General features: G+C 39.6%; 1 long non-coding RNA gene across 1 annotated transcript; it reads left to right on the top strand.

The window, feature by feature from the left end:
• Positions 1-2,933: 2,933 nt before the first annotated feature.
• LOC309585245 lies at positions 2,934-4,785 on the top strand. Its single transcript, XR_014227285.1, has 3 exons — positions 2,934-3,048; positions 3,317-3,408; positions 4,684-4,785. It is a non-coding gene; the product is annotated as an uncharacterized lncRNA (long non-coding RNA).
• Positions 4,786-20,699: the final 15,914 nt, after the last annotated feature.

The raw sequence follows: 20,699 nt of genomic DNA, 5'->3' as shown, positions 1-20,699 counted from the left end.
AGGGGGGCATTGGGGGCAGTGGGATTGACAGCAATGAGCTTACTAAAATAGAACATTTGTATTTTGCCTCAGGAATAAGATTCCATATTACGATATATTTCAATGGTTGGAATTGCCTGAAGCTTTCAATCAGTATATTTATTGTTTATGAGTTAGTGGGCAAAAGACATCTACCAGATACTGATAGGATTCAAAGGCCAGAAAGGAGAACAGCATTTCCAGCTGCAAAAGCAGCTGATATCCTACCTGTGTCAATGAGACCTTACTTCTTATAACGTTTCATTCATGGTTTTTTAAATGATCCTTAGTTATGACCCCTAGAATGATCCTTGGTCAGGGTTACAGAAGTGAGAAGATAAATTTAAGTTCAGCTTGGGACCCAAATGATGGTCTAACATGTTGTCCTTCTCACTTACGACGAGATAGATTAAAAACTTAAAATTCAGAATTTGAATGCTTGCCAGAAAGGAAGTAGATACATAGCTCAGAAGTATGGGATAAACAGGCTGATTGAAACTGGTGCCCTGTTTTGGCTCATCTAACACTATAAGAAATGTATGCAGAGAGTTCAGTCTAAATGACAATTTATCAAGGAATAGCTTAAAAAATAAAGAGAAATTTCTAAATTGAAGATCAATGAATGTGGTTAATCTAAGGCTGTTCAGTATCCCTAAACTACTATAGGCTGCTGTTACACACTATAATAGCTTGCTGAGCATTTGTTAACTCCAGCAGAGTATATGTGCAATTATTTCTAATGAACTCCCCAGCCCCTTAGGAAAAACTAAAAGTCCTTTTGAATTGGTTCTACCTGTTGGCTGCATTAAATTTGGAAACAAAAGCCATACGTTCTCCAATCTCCCCATACGACAGGGCTCAGAGCTAGATTGGCATGTTTATTTTCAGAAAACCTCCCAAAGCATTTTAGGCATGGCCAAACTAATACATCTTTCCTTGACAGCTGAAGAACTTTTATTTCCTTAGCTAGAGTGTAACAGATTGCTTGCAGTTTAAGTCTCGATGTTTAGGTTGCACTGCAAAATCTGGCTGCCTGCTGGGGTTGTAAAGAGGTCCCATGCAGAGAGGGGAATTCTGGGAACATCTGCCCACATAAACTTTATGCAGCCAAGGAGTCAAGGGAAGGAACAGCAATTTGTGGAAGGTGAGAGAAAATAATTTTCCCTCACATATCAGCAAACGTTCTACAAATATACTAAACTTTAAAAAGTCTATCTGCTCTTGCAATTCTTGATGATTTAGCTGGCAGAACAATTTAATCAGAAAGCTAGGACTTCATCCTAATGGGGACACATTTTTTTCATTTTCAGAAAATTCAATAAAAGTATTTTATTTATGTGTGCTTTCAGATATGCTTGCTTTGACTTTCCTCTATATCACAATGTAATTGGAAAAATACAGCATCACAATCACAGGATTTCCATTTTCATGGCAGATTTACATTAGATTGCCTTTATCTGGATGATTCTTGATCACCAGTCAAAGTAACAGCTGGTGCACTCCGCTTCAGCTGTACTTGGACATTGGGAAATGTCATGTTATCAAAATGTTTTAAGTGCACCTATCAAAGCTGACATAAACTGGAACCTGTGACATCAGCCAAGCAGACTGCAGGTTTATTGCACAGTTTCACATCACTCTGCAGAAAGTAAATTGTGCACAGGAAGTGAAACACAGAAATTATTCTAATGCTAAACTGACCTAACTTTCAACTTTCCTAGACAATATAATTCACTTTAGGTCACAGAACTTCTCAGGCTGTTTCTGGAACTTTAAATGTTTACTGTTCAACAGCCTGTAAATATCTTTCCAAGATCAGCCTGTAAAAGATTATGAGGGCCCTAAACCACTTGTTTTACCAGTATTTTATTCACACTCATGAACTTAAGTAAATAAAACACACTTTAGGAGTACAAGTATTCTGCATATGTTAAAAGGCTCCTTTTACTGAATGTACCAAACAATAGTTTAGTCAGTGGATAGCATCGAAACCCTTGCAAAAACCTTTATATGGTGTTAGATCAAGAACCATTACTGGGAGACAGTTGCAGACAATCAGAGAAGGTTTTCTTGGTATTTAAATCAAGATTTTTCCTCATAAACTCCTAATTATACACAGGGATTATGCTAGATGCATGCAGGATAATAATTTCCAGTTGCTTTAGCCAACGATGAGTTCAAATGTTTTTTTTCATAATATCTATACTGACACTTTATTTCATGACACATTATTATGTTCTAAAAGAATAAACAACACATATCACCAAATGGCCGACAATGTATAAGAGGTGTACACACCAAGTGTTCTTTTCACAGTGGATTTTCAAAAGGCTTTACAATTCCCATTTTGGCATAAAATTAGGCCATAAATTGACTGAAGGCAGCTCCCAGACAGAGCTAGAGTTCTGCAGCCTGAATTTCTCATTGCCAATTCGGAAGGCAAAAAGAATTTTAAGTGCAAACAGCTCATGTGTGCAGGAATAGATTATAAGCACCAGGTAGAAAGCAGTGAATTCATAGGAATCAAATGTTGCAATGAGGATGTTGCTGTTCAGTTGCCAAGTTATTCTCAAAGAAAACAAGATATAGGTGAGCACTTCAGTAGCTATATTCTCAAGTCTATGTCTTTTCCTGAATGTCCATGGTTTGCCCCTAGTACATCCCTCTTTAATCTCTATTCTTAGAGATAAGAATGCATATTTGCAAAGGAGCTTGAAACAGGACTAAAAAGCAACCTTAAGCTTAATGTTCTCACTCATAGCTCATACATACGTTGGTGAAAGTGAAAGAATTGCAGCCTCAAAAATAAACAGAGAAGGCTGAATTTACTGCTGAGTGTCTTGTGACCTTTTCAAGTACCTAGAATAGTAATCATTTAGAATTTGTAAACAGATACCCCAGATGATGTTTGCTGTGAGTAACTCTACTTCATCCTCCGCTACAATACTCAGCAGGTGTCAAGAGCAAATTTTAGTGAAACTCACATGGATATAGCAGAAGTTTGGTGTCTCATCCTAGCTGACACTCTTGGTAAGCCAAATAAAACAACTTACTGTAAACCATGGTGTATATGGGAAAGCTCTGTTAAAAAATAAGTTTTGTGAAATGTATCCTTACAAAGTTACTTCTGCTTTTCAAGTGAGATCTTTCTCTTTTTTTCTAAAGTAATTTTTTAAATCTATGCTCTCTATTCAGATATCTTTGATAAGCACATGCTGGTGTTATTAAAAAGTAATGGATTTTCATGTTTGTACATGAAGAACCAAAGGTCCTTAGCAATGTTTCTCTCCTTTTTCAGTTTACTCCAGGTTTATGTGCACTGCTTCAGGGCAACAACTCAAAGTGCCTGAGCTGATGGCAGGCTGGGCATCAGTTTGCACATAGGACATGGTAAGCAATTGCCTTTGTATCAGTTGTTCTGTTCTGTTTTCTCTCTCTCTTCTTCCACATTCCCTTAGCTTATCAGACAATTTTTATATTAACTCATGAGTTTTCTTGCTTTTACTCTTCCTCTTCTCTTCCACCATCCTACTGGGCATGGGGAAGGTGGGAGGAGTAAGGAAAAGTCTGTGTGGTACTTAGCTGCCTACCAGGGTTAATCTACAACATCAAGATAAAGCACTAAGAATCTTTAAAACAGAAAATCTATGATGGTAAATAAATAGAATTTTTCAGAGATGTGGGTGTGGTCTTTTGTTTTACTGAGTCCACTATAGATGAACATGAACTATTCATGTCTAGTGTTAAAAATCAGCTGCCTTTTCTGTTGAAAATAACTCAAGAGGGAAAGACCAAGCACACTGTTAAAAATCTTCACCGACAGGATGATCTGTCTTCATTTCCCAATGTCTTCATGGGGAAAGATTCCCCAGGAAAGTGGTCAGGGCACCAAGCCTGTCAGGGTTCAAGTTGCAACTGGACTACATTCTTAATCTAAGGTTTAATTTTAGTTAATTCTGCAAAGAGAAGAGAGTTGGACTTGATGATCCTTATGGGTCCCCTCCAACTTGTGATATCCTATGATTCCATGAACAAGCAAATGTTTATATATAAGCATCAAAGCAGATTTTGTTGAGGGGACTACCAACAGCACAGCTCATGGCTCTTCACACTATGAGCTACACTGTTTGTCAGTCCTCTTCAAGCATATCTAAAGAACCATGAGAAGAAGCATGTAAACTATTTGATAGGCAGCATTTAATGTAAATCTGCACTCATATTAGAGTGTGTAAATGTTTTGGTCAACACTTTCTTTCATTTAGACCACTCAGCTTACCATGTGCTGCACACCGAATAGCTGAGCAGCTCTGCAATATGTATGCCAGGACGCACCATTCCCTTGCTGGTACAGAACTGAATTGTGTGTTTCTTAGGTGGTGTTCATGACAAAATCATCCTCAGTTTGTCTCTTTGTCTCATCCAATCACCAATAACCCCATCTGATTTACATCATTACCTGGAGCTGTTGAAATAGACTAAATTCAAAGATAAAAAGATAGCTAGTCCATCACTTCACTTCACTGTTCTTTTCTTACATTGGGTTACTGTCCTATAGAAGAAAAACATGAAATATTTCCATGCTCTGCAGGTAGCCTTTTAGCTCAAAGGAAGGTCTTCCTGAAACCACTGAGTTACCTCAGCCAGTACTACCTCTGTTTTTGACAGGCACTCACGTTCTTCACCGAAGCTAACCTGACAGATGGGCTGAAAGCCAAGCCCAGAGGCTGATCCAGGCAAGAATAAACATCTGGAATCTTTTGTCAGGTGGCTTCTGCTTTCATACTTGAGGGTAAATTTGTTCAATATCCTTTAGCATCTGGTTAAAGAGGAAAAAAAAAAAAAACCCTAAAGAAACTACAAAAGCCTGACTTCTTAAATTGAGCTTTGAAATGTGAATAAATCTTCACCTCTGAAATCATCATAGAAGTACAAAAGGCAGAATTCATGAGGGGACTTCAGGGCACAGAAAATCAGATGTAACATAAAATGTCAAGGGTGAAACAAAAGTAGTTATTACTCTGGCTTCTCACAGTTATAACTGTGCATGCATGCATTTTAAACTCCAAGCTCCATTACATTGTAATCCTACTCATATACCCCTGACACCACGGAGCTGTGCTATTAATGATGTTGCTCTTTCTCAAGTCAGACCTAAACTTTTCCGTTTTGGAAAAATAAAGTAATAACTAAAATCTGTGTTCTCAATGTGTTTGCACTAAATACGGGCAGTGGTACCTAGAAGGGAAAAAAAGATTCCTTCTTTTGCTCAGTGTGACTTAATAGGACAACTAGGATCAATCTTCTCTAACATTTTATGCTAATTTGAGAGCACACTTTTTTCTTTCCACTAGTCAAGCCAACAAGAAATTAGTTCTGAAGATATAAAATTCACTGGAACAAGAAACCAGAGTTGCAGGTAGAACCTCATAGCAGTGAAACAGTGATCAGCCAAAAATTAGCTGATACTACACTGCCCATTTGAGATACTTATATTACCTAAAAGGAGAAAGGGACATACTGTGAGTGCAAATTGATTGTCCAAGGACACAAAAGCAAAAGTTTTGAGATAAGAGTTTGGAGAATTCCTATTGAGACCTCTACTTCATTTAATACCCCATTCTGCCATCATTATATACCCCTTAAACTGCAAAGTAACTTATTTCCTTACCCTAAACCCCAACATGCTACAATAAGAATACTATGATTGTAAAAAAATTAAAAGAACCAGATTCAAGTGGGTGATCTGACCACCACGCATTGTTACACGAACTTGTCTCAGTAGCAATTTTTACAATTGAGAGGTCAAAGAACCTTGGTGCATTGGCAAGTGGCTGTGTGGCAGATCTCAGAAGGTCATGATCAGCAGCACAGCATCTAGTTGGAGGCTTGGCATTAGTGGTGTCCCCCAGGGTTCAACACTGGGCCCAGTATTGTTTAACTTATTCATCAACAACTTGGATGAAGGGGCAGACACATCCTCAGTGAGTTCACTGATGACACAAAGCTGGGAGGAGTGGCCAATACCCCAGAGGGCTGTGCAGACCTTCAGAAGAGCCTCAAAAGGGTGGAGAGATGGACAGAGAGGAACCTTCTGAAATGCAACAAAGGCAAATTCAGGGTCCTGCATGTGGGGAAGAATAACCCTGGGCACCGCAACAGGCTGGGGGCTGATCTGCTGGGGAGCAGCTCTGTGGGGAAAGACATTGGGGCCCTGGTGGGCAACAAGCTGTCCATGAGCCAGCAGTGTGTCCTTGAGGCCAGGAAGGCCAATGGTGTCCTGGAGGGCATTAGGAAGAGCATTGCCAGGAGGTTGAGGGAGGTGATCCTGCCCCTCTACTCAGCCCTAGTGAGGTACATCTGGAATGCTGTGCCCAGTTCTGGGCTCCTCAGAATAAGCAAGACATAGAGGTCCTGGAGCAGTTCCAAAGGAGGGAAAAAAAGACGAATAGGGGATGGGGGCATCTCCCTTATGATGAATCACTGAGGGAGTTGGGCCTGTTCAGCCTCAAGAAGTATAAAAAATACCTTAAAAATTATCTAAAGTAGGGCATGTCAAGAGCCAAGCTCTTTTTGATGGTTCTGAGCAATAGGACAAGAGGCGATCGGCAAAAACTGATGCACAGGAAGTTCCACCTGGACATGAGGAAGAACTTCTTTACTGTGCAGATGACAGTGCACTGGAACAGACTGACAGAAAGGTTATGGAATATTCCTCACTGGAAATATTCAAGAACCATCTGGATGCAATCCTGTGGAATGTGCTGTAGGATGACCCTGCTTGAGCAGGAAGATGATTCACTGTGGTCCCTTCCAGCCTGACCCATTCTGTGATTCTGTGATTCTGTGAACCCAAGATCAAAAGATTTTGCAATCCATACAGCTATAAAAGCAGATTCAAATTCCATTTTGTCCTGCTGCATACAGCCTGTTTTGTTCCCTAGGTACTGTATTTACAGGGCAGATTATGTTTACACAATCCAGACTTCTTAGAAGGAAATTAACACTGTCAAGAGTATGGTTGTGATATGAGACTCATAATCTTATATCCATGATGAGTGTCTAGTGTGCTTAAACAACCATCAGAATTGTCCTGTATGGCTGTTTTGAGGTTCACTGGAGAAGCAGTTTGGATTGTTAGAAAATTCAGATGAAACAGAATGAATCTGTAATCCATGTTGGAACTGTAAAGTGACAGTGACTTAAAAGGAAAAAAAATACATCGTTGGCTCCAGTTTTTCTTCCTACTTCTTTTTTGAATAATTGTGTGGCAGGGTTTCTATACCCTAATCCATTTACAGAAATATTGAGTATGCATTACACATCAAAATAAATAATTTCCCCATATCCTTGTACTCCAAAATATGCAGTTAATTAAACTAATTTGTCAGTTTTTGTAATTTGGAAACTTTTCCTGTCATCCTCTCCAATCACTACTTATTTAAATTTCATCCTTGGCCAGTTTCATGATAATGTTTATCTGCTCCAGAGGACTGGAAATGAGAGTAATACACTGCCATACCATTTAATTTCTTTCTTAAAGCTGGAAAAAGCAAAGCATCAACTGGCCAGTTAGATAACACAATGTCCCATGTAGGTTATTTGCTTATGATAGCTGGGGGCTAATTTAATTCCTGAGCTGCTTGTTTAATGGTTCTGAGTGGGCTTCCCTGCAGTTAAAAATGAACTGTACATAAAGTTTCTATAAAATCTGAATGAAAATTTTCTCACATCAGAGACGGTTATATATTACTGCAACACACATTTAACATATTTCATTATCTGAATGGAATAGTAATTCTCTACTATTTATATACAGGTTGTTTTATGGCATTTATCTTGTAGAATAAAGACAGAAAGAAGGGAATATCAAAACCATACCAAAAACAAACTTTTTCCCCCCAGATGTCTCGCTTGAGCTTTATTTCTGATTTCTATTTCAACTGCTTCTGAAAAGTCTAGCAAAGAATTAATACAGGTTATTATATCAGATGCATAGTGTGTGCTTCTGGTTTTGCCACCCTAGGAAATTGAAGGCTCATATGCAAAAGAGTATTTTTAATGCTCTTTCTCCTAATAAGAAAGTTCCAAACTCCCAGATCTGTGAATATCCAGAGGGACATTTGTCTGTAGACAAGTAAAGATGTTTGCATGTATCCTGTCTCTCCCCTGGGGAGCATGCTATAGAACACTATACAAGGTAAAACAAGTCTATGTCCCAGCATTTTATCATCATACTGCTTCTTTTGGTATAATGTTCCTTACTGTGTACCAACTATATCTTGAATCAGATAGAAACCATTAAGATGTCATTCCTGCCTCTTGATTGAATCTAGCTTTCAACCAACTTTGCTACCAAAAGCAGAGGCATGTGCCAAGCATTTCCAGTTGCCTTAGCTTGTGTTCTTACTTACACTGCCTGCCTAGCAAAGCGAAGAAAGAAGACTAAGCTCAGGAGAAAGGGATAACAAAAAAGGTACCACGGCATATGTTGGGGGTTAGGTTTTCTTTTTTTCTTTAGGGAATTTTCTTCCCATATGTTATCATAGAGATGGTGAACAGATGTCCATTTAAAGGACAAAAGATGTAGCCAGGGCCTTTGGCATACCATTGAACTGGTCCTGGGAGGGGAGGAGAAGTGGTGTGGTGTTGGCAGTTTCTTAGCTGGGGGTGGGTCAGTTGGGAGGGTGCACAGCTTTGGGTTTTTGGTGCAGGACTTCTCTGCCCAGGGGGACTTGGTGCTACAGCTGAGCCTTCTTTGCCATTCCTCATTGCTATCAGTGGGCCGTGAATCGCGCCGAAACCGAGCCAGGAGACACTTCAGAGACAGAGTCAGAGAAGTGGGTATTTATTCGGCGCACCAGGTGTGTGGGGATCACTCCTCCAAACACACACACCGGTGCTCCTTACAACACAGTACTATGGGTTAAATTATGAATGTTCATCACATTCCTTGGGACAGGCACAGTTATACAAATTATTTCTTGGAAGTCATTAATATCATTAGCATGCAGTGCGTGTCTTGCTGGTTGCGCTGAGGAAGGCCTCTTCTCTTCCTCGGGGGTCTTTCTGATGAAAGTCAGTAGTCTTCCTCACAGTGCACTTTTCACCTTTCTCCCTGGGCACATGTAGTCCTTTGAGGAATGATTCAGCAGTCTCTGAGATGATCCTTGTCCCCTCTATCTTGACAAGATTAGGGCGAATTCAGTTTCTTTGGTTTTGTAATTAACATCTGTTGTCTGAACTAGTATTTGCTGTCTCCCAATAGTTAACTTGTGCTTACATGAGTTAGCTGTTGACTGCCCGTTCCTCAGCCGCTGCTCACAGAAGCGGTCATTGGACAGGGACATTTTGACATCCACCCTTGCGGGGAGAGAGACCCTCACCATCTCCCTGGGTGCCTCAGGGGAAACCTGGCCCCCGCCTCCTTCCTCTCTCTGAAGGAAGCACCTCCCAGCTGCTTACTGGAGCCTTGGCTGCTGCTGCCATCACCAGAACACCACACAGGATACATGAGAGCCAGGAGAAACCTGAAACACCCATCCTCTCCACCTTCTCTCTCTCCCTGGGGCAGCTCAGAGCTCTGGAGCCACCCGAGCCAACAGCACCCATGCAGCCATGGGAGAGGCATTCCACCCCTCTGCCTCACTCGGAGCCAGCAGTGCTCCCTGCAGCCACGGGAGAGGCACTCCACCCCTCTGCCTCACCAGGAGCCAGCAGTGCTGCCTGCAGCCATGGAGGAGTCACTGCAGCCCCTCTGCCTCAACACAAGCCCTCACCGCTCTCCTGCTGGTTGTGGTTGTAACTACACCAAGGGGGAAAGCCGATATTGGGCTTCCCCTTTTTGTTTGTGTTGTTGGTGGTGTTGTTTGTCTGTCTTGGTTTTATATATATATATATATGGGTTTTTTATATATTTGTACATATATATCTATTAGTAAAAACTGTTGTTCCTTTTCTCATATCTTTGCCTGAAAGCCCCATAATTTCAAAGTTACAACAATATGGAGGGAGGGGGGTCATCTTTTCCATTCCAGGAAAGTTCCTGCCTTCCTTGGCAGACACCTGTCTTTTAAACCAGGACAGCATATAACACACATGCATCAAAAAACTCTGCTATTTATAATGGGGCAGGAAACTGGAAAGACAGTGAAATATGAAGAATTTCACAGACCTAATAGCAGTAGCTACTGATCAATACTACTTCTGCCATAGAATTGGAAAATCTGAATTTCCTAGTTTCTGATAGCAGAAGTATGGTTGCTTTTTTTTTTTTTGTCTTGGGGCTTTGAGTCATTACTGTCCCTTTGCCTGTAAGAACCTTTATTTGACTTTCTGTATTCTTCTCAGTCTTCTCTTTTTCTCTTGAAAAGTTAGACTGGGATGTTGAAGGGCCAAAACAAAACTGCATTTCAAGTATTTGACCTACTTCCTCTTCTGGCATTCACCTGAGAATTTCAGTCTTAACCTTGTTTCCACCCAGCAGTTATATGGTGATAAGCAACAGCAAGCACCATTTTAATAAGATGCATTTCCCCTTATTGTCACAGAGAGCACTTTTCCTTAGACTTAAATCTCTGTTGCAATGATGTTTTCCTTTTTGAGATTTGTGTGGATAGTCTTGTAAACAGCCTTCTGGAATTCACTTGCTACTACCCTAGTATATACTAGCATATTTGTATTTTGTATGTGTCTTCTGCTCTTCCAAGTCACCTGACGAGGTGCCATCTCTCCATTTGAACACAGGTGGGCATCCAGGACTTATTACTGACATCATGTAGTAGGGAACTCTCAAAGGGTCTTTGCAGTACTGTGATTCTGATGAAGTAACTCAGTCATTAACAGCTGACTGAGGGTGGATGGAATGGAGATGATCTCCTTCACAGGATTTGTATGCTGCCGTGTTTTGGATTGGTGACTAAACCAGTACTGACAACACACCAGTATGTTCTCTGCTGCTGAGCAGTGTTTGCTTTTCTCTTTTTTCCATCCTCTCTCCTCCAGTGAGTAGGCAAGAGGGAAACAGCCAGCAGACTTGACCCAAATTAAACTAAATGACATTCTGTGCCATATGACATCATGGTCAACAATAAAAGCTGGGGGAAAGGAAGAGGAACTATGTACACTCACGGCTGCAGCATTCACTTCCCTAAGCAACCATCACAGCACTCTGAGGCCTTGCTTTTCAGTAACACCTCCCTGCCAACGGGAAGAAAAAAAATTCAACTTTGCTTTGCTGGCATGCTCAGCTTTCCTTAACCCATTAAATTGACTTTCTCACAAACTACAATCCTTCTTAGTTTTGCTTTTTTTATTCTGTCTTCTATTCCACCAGGATGGGGAAAGTCTCTGTGTTTTTCTTACCCACTGGACAGGGACAACCCATTACAAGAGTAGGAATCTTCCAGATGGTTGTTACAACTGTCATACTATCTGGCAAATAGTGTCTTATATTACTATTTTGCCAGTGAAACCTGCAATATTTTATAACATGTTAACTTTGGACAGACAGTCTTTCATGGTATTTCTTTCACACTGACCTGTCTCACAGCCACAGCTGAGGGAATTCAGAGATAGCAGTCAAGAGAAAGAAGGTATTGCTTATTTTATTTCCAACATTACACAGTAGTTTTCAGTGTAAACACGTGACCTTACCACTCAGCAACACTAAGTAACTATCAAATGGTAACGTTTAAGTCAGTGGTTTCCTCATGAAAATCCTAAGCTTCTTAGCTTCATACTTTGATCCTCAAAATTCCTGAAATTATTGTTAGAAACTGGCAGAAACTTGGTATTGACCAAGTAATACCTTAATATTTGGCATCTCCTAGGGTAAGAATTTGACTGGCTGTCATGAAAAAAAATGAAGAAAAATACTGAGTTTATCATCAATTATGAAATTAATGTGTCAGCTAATGAAGTCAGCTTCATGGCTATCAGATAGTTCTAGATCCTCCTGAAGATTTTGATACATGAAACTGAGACAGGTACAAGATTTTTCTTCTTTTATGCAGATGTGCATACGTTATGTCTTTCTGGTACACTAACTTATTCCAGTGAGTTCATCCTAACTTAAAAAATATGAATTGTACACAGTTTCATAACTCTGTGTTTTAAATATCAAATCCCATTATACTAAGGATTCGTCTAAATAATAGCACAGGATTTGCTTCTACTCAGAGTAAATAGAATAGGGACTTAAAAAGAGTAAATTTGAATTAGCAGTTAACAATACAATTTTTTTTTCTTCTTAGCTTATCACAAGCTCAAAAGCTCTCTATTTTCTTCACTTTATAGAGAAAACTTATGCATCTGTAATTTGAGTAAACTATCATCTAATTAAATAATTTAGATTGAATATGCTAATGTAAAGGATCATAAAAAAAGAATAATTACAAAGGGACTTCAAGAGGATAATGGCAAATGAAGAATGCTGGATCCAAATAAAATTCTTATGTTCTCTAATTACTGAAAACCCATCTAAACAAAGAATTGAGAATATCTTATTTAAGCATTGTGCACAATGAATGTCTCTTCAGACCCTTGAAAAATATTGATATGATCATGTATTTGTTAGATATCACCTAACAATTTTCAAAGCCTGTGAGATCTAGGGGGAAAAAAAAGGAAATACTCATGAATGCCCCGGTTCCACAGGTCTGTGGGTAGTCTCAACACCGTGTCTCATCCCAACAGTAAGGCAGCTCATGCCTTCCTCAGCATCATATCCCTGAAGGCATCAGAGAGGGAGTTCCACTTACCCAAAGTGCCTTCACACTAGCAACAAGATTCAAGCTGCTTTGGAAGAAGAAACAAAACCAAAACCATTTACTTCAGCAAACAGATGCACACGTACATGCACAGAGTACAGCACTGCAAACAGGCATAACAGCAGGCTTTGTGCCTCTTATATGCCCTTTTCTACGATTAGTGGGTTTGAGTAGCTCTCATATTTTTCCTCAAATATCTACTTTCTCATGCAGTGAACTGTTTGCAATGCTGATACATGGAAAGACTGTTGCTTGTTTTTCCTTTATACTAAAAAAAAAAAATCAAGATTTTGGGGAGCTTCCACAGGTTAATTGCACATTTTAAAATATTTTCAGTCCAACCTACCTGTAATTTCATCAGAATCAACAGGAAGTCTTCAGAATATTATCATTCAGCCTTTGGTCAAGAGACAAAGGTTTGCAAGGGTATGCTGTTTAATCACACTAGTAAGGTGTGCCTCTTACCAGTAGTTATTTCAGTATCTATATTTTCTGTATGGCATCCCTGTAGTAGCCTCAGATTCCATGTACATAAGCAGTCCCTCCAAATTTTACTTAAAATGCCAAAACAAGTAGCAGATATGGGGAGAAGTTGCAGTTTCTAACCAAACAATCTCCTTAATCTCTACATGCCTTTTATAACATAGCACAAGTATTTAAGAAGCATCAGTTTGATCTCAGGAAGCTGAGAAAGCAGTTACGTAATTTCTACAAGAAATATTCTACAAGAACTCTATGTCCAAATGAAAAAATACAAAAGAAACATTTAATCTTCAGTTGTATTTATTTATTAGGTAGAAAGCATTCATTAGATGAAAAGTAAAAAATACATAAAATCTTGTCTTTTTATTTTTTTAAACCCATTTGGATCATCCAGAAGCACAGCTGAACTACAGGTATATTTCTGAGCAATTTCAGCATAAAAGAAACACAGTGTTCTGAAAAAAAAGCAAAACTGGAAAACATCTGTCCGTCACACCATCAGACTACTCAGCCAAATACACCAGCACATACACATAAGCACCCAGGTTGAGGACAACAAGACATGAAAGAGTCAAGAGACAGATAATCTTAGACTGTAAAAGAAAGAGAAAAACAACTTGAAAAGCTAAAAATGTGAATACCAGAGTCTGTTTTCTACCCTGGTATGATCTGGGGATATAAAGAATTAAGCTTTTCTTGATAGACAGGAACTGAAATAACTGTGTATGTAAATAGGAGAATTTTGCATAATTGTGCAAGATCTATTACATTCCCAATGAAAAGATCTTGATTGAAGCCAGTTTTAGTTTATAATTTCTTTTGGTGTTTCCTTACATACGTATTATTTCCAATTAATGTGTTTCAAGTTTAAGTTGTAGAGCTGGTTGTAGTTTCTGAAAGAACCCTACTGGAAAGCTAGTAAGATTTGTGGAGCCATAAGAGAAACCCTCAAAGAAATAATGGCTCTAAGTTGACTACTAAGTAGAGAATTCAGCCTGCTGAATCTGGGATTTATGGGACAAGCCCTTTGTATTGCTGTTGAAATAATTTAGTAGAGAGACTGTGTAGATTTCTAGGCTTCTCTAGAAGTATTTAAGTGAGAAAATACAATGTACGGATGTAATAAATGTCTGAATTTCCTGGGCTTGGACCAGAAAGAGGAGTATACGTTGCACTGAAAATTGTACTTGTGAAAAACCAAGAGATGAGAATTTATGTAAACTTCAGTGTGTGTGTACACATCAACAAACACTCTGCAGCTGGGCTGCATTCCTGAAAAAGAGGCATAAAATTAGGGAAAACATTAGAAATCTGCAAACCCACCTATAACCTAACAGCAGAAAAAGAAGGTAGAAAATATAGGAAATTAGTTTTACAGTTATTTCTCACATACATCATAGCTTGTAGGTACTGAGATAAAAGAGAAAATGAACCTAACACCTATGATTGAGGAGAAGGCCTGCAACTTAAGAAAAAAACAATCTCACTCATACCTTAAAATTCTCTGGTTCTATTTTAACTTACCTAATTTTAATAGTAATTAGATACAATACTTCCCCCTACAGAGATTATTTTTGCAGGATTATTGAAAATTGAGCCAATCTCTAAGGCAATTGTGCTGTGATATGATCCTGTGTGAGCTGGTGAACAAAGGCTCAGGATGACTCAGATGCACCTTCATTGATGGTTCCATACTGTTTTCAGCTGCCCAATTATCTGCCACTCAAGGGGAAAGAACTGCAGCTCCCTAATTGGTAGAATTTATGACAACTTTTTTTTCCCCTTTGAGGAAAGTTGCCCTCTGAGACATTGACTGAAACAACTCTTTAGATACAGTAACAGCACAACCCAGTATAGCCATGTCTCATTCTAATTTTGCAAACCATACATACAGTATGCGTTCTTAATAGATTAGACAAATATTTCTATGAGTTTCAATAACTTACTAAAAAGGTATATTCAGACTTCGGTAGACTGTTCGTAATGTTGCTACCAACCTATTCTCCATTCCTGCAAATATCTGCTTCAAGAATCTAGCTTGCCCCAGTTGCCACAGCTATTCCTACAAAGTTCTGTTAACACTTTTTGAACTAGATTTTCTGCTGTGGTTTTCACAGGAAATTCCATAGACGCTCTCTCTGAAATATCAGGCAAAGTATGAATGTCCTTTCTAGCAAACCCAGGAAATATTCAGTGCTGCAATTACTAGGATGAGAAGCACAAAGTCTAGTTAAATTACAACCTCTTTGAACCCAATGTCTTCTGCCAAAGTTCACCCTGATCATTGACGCATAAACTATAACATTAAGGTGATTATCTGAGACATGAACCAATAGACTACAGCTGCATAAAGAACAAGTAGAGACAGTTGCAGTGCTTCAGTTGACTGAAACAGACAATCTTTTTGGAGCTTCATACAAGCAGATTGTTAAACAGGCTTTTTTCAGCCTGTTTCAGGACCAAAGAAATTAGAATCTGAGGAGAGATGACTCTCTACAGCCTAGCCCAAGTCCATTCATTACCAACAGAGGTTACCTACCATGCTGCAAAGTTGCTCCTGACTTCTAATGGCACAAACATGATCCTCATAGTGTGCAGTGATTATGATTCTCAAGAAAATGTAGGTATCTAATTCCTTTAAAATGAAGAAACCTACTAGCTTTTTTATTACTTGTATGGCTAACAGTTACTTAATTCACCACAATTAGATAAGTATTTTCACCCAACCAAGCCTCACTGGAAAGCATATGGGTGTTAACGTGAATTCTGAAGGAAAAAAAGTAGGATTCCATGGATAAGAAGAAGATTATGCAAACACAGGAACAAAATCCTACCCTTCCAGAAATCTAAATGAGATAAAATTACACTGACTCTAAATATATACTTTTATATATGTGTAATTACATTATATTCACTCCAGCATAAATGGTATACTGCCTACCAGCAGCACTCTGTTTATCAGTTTCTGGGCAGAGACTCTGCTTCTACATTCCACCTGCACATTCCCTTCCCCATACACAACCTTATCAAAACCAGATAAAACATAAATTAAGTGATTTGGAATACATTCTGCTGTCCTGAAAAATAAAATTTAATATAATGAAAGATCAAATTTTGGTCTTAAATCAAACTGTTTTATAGAAAAGGGATATGGAATATTTAAGTAGTTTTCTTTTCAGGCAATATGGTAAATTAAAATTATTGACTGCTTTGCTGAATAAATTTTAAAATATTTAAAATACTTTTGGGAATATTGAAATTGTTTATATACTTTGACAATGCTTACTGTACAACATTTGTTGCTATTGCTTTACTTTAATGTCTATACACATACAGTGGACAATATGTTATTTTTAGGTCTTTGAATTTGCTGAAATTTCAATGCAAGGACACCAAAGATATCTAAGATAACATAATAAAACTGTGAGTTTATGGCATGCCAAAATCACAGGCATTTTGTATTTGAAGGTGTTATTTTAGCAGCACCTGAATTCAAATTACCACAAGTTCCACTAAACATAATTACATTATGCCTAACTATAAGTTGTTGCACCAGAATAAAGATTTTTACAGTTCTGCTTTCAAATATATACAGAATGTATTAAACTGAGGAGCTCGAGATGCCAGGGTACAGCTACAGTAGTTTGAGAAAATGTGGCAACCATGTACCCAAATACACTTGAATTATCTTCTAAATCAACAGCAAAAAGTATTCAGGATGGATTTTGCAAACCAATCTGTGGTCATTGGTATTACCAAGCAGCTTTGCCAGATATATTGGTAAGATACAGCTATAGATGCTATGAATTCATTCTGTGGGCATATCCAGAAACTAGGATTTGCTTGATTCCCAGACAAAACTGACTACTTAAACCTGCTGCCATTCAAATGCTCCCATCTTTTCACCTCTGATGCACAGGCAAATTGCATATAGATTGGAAAACTGGGGCTAAGTGTCAGATAATACAGATTTTGGATATAATATGAGTATGTGCAGAATGCCCTGTCTGCTCTCTGCTGAGGGATATAAAAACATGCCTTGGACTATTTTTACAGACTGTGGTTTTCTAAAGCACATTATTTGAATATAAAATTATTTTTCCCTTTTCCAAGATCCAGCTTTCCCCAAACCATATACAAATTTTCCTTTTTTGGTACTATCCCTTAGTCCTGTTCTGTCTTGTACTGCATCTCCCTAGTCCTCAAGCTAACCTCGGCTTCTGACAAGACTGAGTAGTTTCATTCCATCATGACCATTTATGTTTTGCTAAGCCTGCTGTGAAGATTATGAAACAAATTGCCAGCTCTGGCTAAGCTGGCCTTTAAAAAAAAAAAAAAAAAAAAAAAAAAAAAAAAATCATCTGGTTCTGCTCTTACTAACAACCAGAAAAATAAGCACCTTCCCTGGATGGGACTTTGTCTGTTCTTTCATTCTATAGTTTTTCACTCAGGGTGTCCAGCTGGAATGGGAGCATGGTTCTTACAGCTTCTCTGAAGACAGTCCTGCCACCCTTCGTTATCACACACAGTCCCACACAAGTTCAATTCTGTACAGCTTACCTGCAAATTTGTCTTTTGGGCAACAAAGGCCATTTGCTAATAGTAAGGTGAAAATCACATAATCTATGAAACCAGACCTCAACCCCTTTCCACTCTTCAAACAAAGAGTGTTTAAAAGCAGGAGTTAAATTAAACTCTGTAACGTTCACTGAGTTAGATCTGAGAAGCCTCCTGCTACTGAAGGGTGGATCTGAGTGCTGATAGGGGAGGCTCCTGACTGAGCAAGCAATAGAATAGAGTTTGTACCTCCTGTTCTGTTGCAGGGATCCACAGTCTGCTCCGACTCGGATCAGCTGTTGTTTTGTAATTTCTTTGGGCCACCTGCTGTCAGTACTAATTCTGCAGACAGAAAAGCACTCAGAGGATAGGTGGGGCACAAATACTCTACTTCAGCTGAAGTAGGAAAGTATCAGAGACTAATACAATTCTTAAAGCTGTACTTTGTATGTGCTATTCTTTCCTAGGCATTAAGTACAATAAATGCAGAGTTTACAAACCATCAAGTTTAATGTACTAAAAAACTATTAGTAAATATGATCCTCCAGAGGAGTTTCCCTCCGTGTCCTCTCCTTTCAAATATTCCTTAAGCTTAGTAGCAAAACTGAGCATCTCTCACCTCATGCTATTACTTTCTTAGTAATTTGTGGATGGTTGGTAATAACACTGGAGGAAATGTTCCTCCCAGACTAGCACTGCAGGAGTGCCTATCTGCAATGCAGATGCCTGCTGCTTTCAGTACGTGACATGCACAAACGTCAATAATCTTAGAAGAGCAAAAGGGAAAAAAAAATGGAAAAAAAAACGTTTACCAATTAGGTGCCAGTTATTTATCCCTGGATTTCACCTGTTTTCAAAAGCTTACCCATCTGATCAGATTATGCTAATATAAATATACAATAATCAAACAATTTTTTCCATCACATATAGTGAGAGTGAAGAATACATAGCATAGAAATATTGTAATTCACCAATCTTCTGATGCCCAGAGCATCTAGTTCCTAATTCTGCTCCTCGTTCTTCTATGAACTCTGCCATATAACTTCAAGCAGGTTACTTCATCTTCTTGTAACCTACTTGAAGTTATCCCAGTCTCGTGGGCTTTACCTATAATACAGAATAGAATGATAGAATCATATAGATTGGAAACGACATCTAGGATCATCAAGTCTGACTGTTAACCTGGCACAGCCAAGGTCACCACCAAACCATGTTCCTGAGTGGCACACCTACACATTTTTAAATATTTCCAGGGATGGTGACTCAAGCACTTCCCTGGGCAGTCTGTTCCAATGCTTGACAACCCTTCCAGTGAAGAAATGTTTCCCATTTTAATGTCTTGTCCTACCAGAAGTTACCTGGGAAAAGAGACCAATCCCCAGCTGGCTGTAGCCTCCTTTCAGGTGGTTACATATATGCAGAGTAATAAAGTAATAAAGTCTCCCCTGAATCTCCTTTTCTGCAGGCTAAACAACTCCAACCTTCCATCAGCTGCTCCTCACAGAACTTATGTTCCAGAGCCTTTACCAGCTCTGTTACCCTTCTCTGGACACACTCCAGCACCATGTCCTTCTTGTAGTGAGGGGCCCAGAACTGAACACAGAATTTGAGGTGTGGCCTCACCAGTGCCGTGTACAGGAGGACAATCCCTGCCCTGGTCCTGCTGGCCACACTGTTGCTGGTACAGGCCAGGATGCCACTGGCCTTCTTGGCCACCTGGGCACACCCTGGCTCATGTTCAGCTGCTGTCACCAGCACGCCCAGGTCCTTTTCCTGTGGGCAGCTTTGCAGCCACTCTGCCCCAGCCTGTGCTGCTGCCTGGGTTGTTGTGACCCAGCACTCGGCCTTGTTGAGCCTCACACCACTGGCCTTGGCCCATTGATCCAGAATGTCCAGATCCCTCTAGAAGATCAGCACTCCTGCCCAACTTGGTATCGTCCACAAACTGACTGAGGATATACTCGATCTCTTTGTACAGGTCATCAATAAAGGTATTAAACAAAAATGGCCCCAGTACTGAAGCCTGGGGAATACCACAAGTGACTGTGTGCCAGCTGGATGTAACTCCCTCCACCACCACTCTCTACGCCTGGCCATACAGCCAGTTCTTTACCCAGTTGAACAGCACATCCTTTACATTTGTGGGCTGCCAGTTTCTTCAGGAGAATGATGTGGAAAATGGTGTCAAAGGCAATACTGAAGTCCAGGTAGACAACATCCTCAGGGTTATTCACTAATCAGCTCATCTTATCATAGACGAAGATCAGGTTGGTCAAACAGGATCAGCCTTTCACAAACCCCTGCTGGCTGGGCCTGATTGTCATGTGATGGCACTTAGGATGATCTGCTCCAGGCTGAAAGGCCTGTAGTTCCCTGGGTCCTCCTTCTGACTCATCCTGTAGATGGACATTAAATATGCCAACCACCGGTCACCTGGGGCCTCTCAAGTTAGACAGGACTTCTGGTAAAAGATGCAAAGTGGCTCAGTGAGCACGTCAGCTTCCTCAGTGCCCCTGGATGAGTCTCATCTGACCCCCACAGACTCGTGGGTGTCTAAGTGGTGTAGCAGGTTGCTGACCATTTCTCCTTGGATTGTGGGAGCTTCATTCTGCTCCCCATCCCTGCCTGCCAGCTCAGGGAGCTGGGTCCTCACAGAACAATTTGTCTTATTATTGAAGACTGAGGCAAAGAAGGCATTAAGTACCTCAACCCTTTCCTCATCTTTTGTCACTACGCTTCCACACAGCATCCAATAAAGGATGGAGAGTGTCCTTTTCCCTGCTAATGTGTTCATAGCAACACTTTTAATGATGTTTTATGGCAGTAGCCAGATAAAATTCTAGTTGGACTTTGGCCCTACGGATTTTTTCCCTG

The sequence above is a fragment of the Coloeus monedula genome (assembly GCF_965178545.1).
Source record: "Coloeus monedula genome assembly, chromosome: Z".
In the NCBI taxonomy this organism is placed as follows: Eukaryota; Metazoa; Chordata; class Aves; order Passeriformes; family Corvidae; genus Coloeus; species Coloeus monedula.
Note: the sequence above shows the minus strand (reverse complement) of the source record. Positions and strands in the feature narration are given on the sequence as shown.